We start from the raw sequence: 2,500 nt of genomic DNA, 5'->3' as shown, positions 1-2,500 counted from the left end.
CAAAGTAGGAAATGCTATTCAAAGGACGGACAAATAAGTCCCCGGATGTACTTCCAGAGAAAATCCAGGCCAAGATGAACGCTAGATATGCGAACGACACATCTGATGACGTCATGGGAGCTGCTGCCTCTCTTCTATTCTCTCCTTTAACACGTTCAGAGATGACCATTATTATTTTTTTCTCTCTTTTTTGAGGGAATGTCCTTCTCGATCCTTTCTAGTAAGCCTTAATAAATCTCATTAACTGGTTACTTAAGACAGTATTAGAGAATTTGATGACGTGCATCGAATATCAACGATACGAAGTTAACGTCAGTACCAGGGGATCCGCAACATTGTTACTCCCCGCCCCAAAAAAACAATAGTAAAAAACAGCAGCACGCTCCCTCCCTATCCTCTCCAGAGGAAAAAGAAAAGACAACTACAACAGAACACATTCATCTAAACGTTCTATTCACAAAAGTTTAAACAAAGGCAAAGGATATATCAAGGTCCATTGACTTTCACAGCTTCACTTTCCCTCCCTCCCCTTCCTACCCCCTCTCTTTCTCCTCTTTTTTCTCTCTCGCTCACTCTCTCCTCTCTTTTCTTTCTCTCTATCTCTCTCTCTCTACTTCTCTCTCTCTCTCTCCTCTCTATTCTCTCTCTCTCTCTCTCTCTCTCTCTCTCTCCTCTCTCTCTCTCTCTCTTCATGCTTCCTTTCTCATTTGTATTTTGTTTTTTACACGTGTCGTCCTATTGATGGCTATGACGACGACACCGATGAGGGTGACGATGAAGTTATCATCAGTTTAATGATAACCACACTTGCCTTTAAGATCACCAGGGTATAATGTAAACTCCACCCATAATCCATAACCATTATGATACTATTAATCACGATTAGTCACTAATTATTGAAATAAATCACCAAACTAATTTCAATTCGTTTATTTTCCTTATCTCTTCTTTTTCTTTTTTTCCTTCTTCTTCTTCTACGTCTACTCTTTCTTCTTCTTTTTCTGCTCCTTCTCCTTCTTTCTTCTTTTATCTTTGCTTCGGTCAAAAAGGTTGCTAAAGGACGGGTGAAATTCATATTAAATGTAATCTATAAGGATATAGTGTTTTCAACGATTATTCCAATTCTTATTCTCACTCTCTGTCACTCACTCACTCACTCACTCTCCCTCTTCCTCTCCCTCTCTCTTTCTCCCTCTCCCTCACCTCTCCCTCTCTCTCTCTCTCTTCTCTCTCTTTCTCTTCTCTCTCTCTCTCTCTCTCCTCTCCCCTCTTTACCCTCTTCCCTCTCTCTCCTCTCCATCTCCCCCTCGTCCTTCCCTCTTCTCCCCCACCCTCTCCCCCTCCACCTCCCTCCCCCTCCACTCCCTCCCTCCCCCCCCCCCTCTCTCTCTCTCTCCTTCTCTTCTCTTCTCGCTCTCTCCTCTCTATCTCTCCTCTCTCTCTCTCTCTCAATTCTCTTTCTTTCTCGGTGATTTCATGTTCTATTCAAGATCAGCGGCTCCATAAAAGACCTGTCGACCTCGTACCTCTCTTTCTTTTCCCACTTGCTTCACATTTGCATGGCATTTTGAAAAGGTTTCCGAGGGCGTTGTATTTCTTTTCTTTTTCTTCTCGATTTGTAATTTTCGGGTTTATGCTTGATATGATTCTACTTATATTATTTACATGGAAGTATGTGTAAAAACGCACTCACGCACACATGCACACACACACACAAATATATATGAATACACACACACTCTACATGTGTGAGTGTGTGTGTGTGTGTGGTTGGTGGGTTTGTGTGTGTGGGTGTGTGTTGTGTGTGTGTGTGAGGTGTGTGTGTGTGTTGCGTGAGTGTGTGTGTGTGTGTGATGTGAGTGCATACACCTACATACATACATACATAATATATATATATAATATATATATATATATATATATCAACAAATACTACAACACCATACTTTAAGCGTAAAAGAGCGCGGATATAAAACCAAAAATATGGCAAACGGAGCACGGAAAAATGGCCGCTGTTTCAACACCCCCTCCATTTTCTCTCCTTTCCAGGTTGGCATTATCCCTAAATTCCTGTTTTTCACCCTAAATACTTTTTTTTATTTTTCCTTCCATTTTGTCAACAACTGCTTTTTTTCTCTTATTTTTTTTTTTTTTTTTGGGGGGGGGGTAAATGAGTGAGTACAAGTTAAAGGAAAAATAATATTATAGAACGGAATAAGCGATAAATGGTCGTTTACTTTGGCGGGGGAAAAAAAACAATACGGTGGACAGTTCAATTGTCCATTCTAAAAGTCTACTAATCTCATTATTTTTCTCTTTCGGAACGAAATAAATTCACACCATAAAAAAATAATAACCAGACACATGGGGTTATTGGGGGGCTAAACACCTCACTGGCTTGGGTATGAAGAACCGTGGATATGTTTTACATGTCATTCGATTTTTCTGAAAAAAAAAGGATCAGATCTTTCATTACATATTCCCACGGCTCTTACCTACA

General features: G+C 40.4%; 1 protein-coding gene across 2 annotated transcripts in view; it reads right to left on the bottom strand.

Moving 5' to 3' along the window:
* Window positions 1–2,500, bottom strand: part of LOC125045827 (protein cab-1-like) — a 235,694-nt gene that overhangs the window by 152,385 nt on the left and 80,809 nt on the right. The window lies entirely within an intron of this gene.

This window comes from Penaeus chinensis, chromosome 38 (assembly GCF_019202785.1).
Source record: "Penaeus chinensis breed Huanghai No. 1 chromosome 38, ASM1920278v2, whole genome shotgun sequence".
In the NCBI taxonomy this organism is placed as follows: Eukaryota; Metazoa; Arthropoda; class Malacostraca; order Decapoda; family Penaeidae; genus Penaeus; species Penaeus chinensis.
Note: the sequence above shows the minus strand (reverse complement) of the source record. Positions and strands in the feature narration are given on the sequence as shown.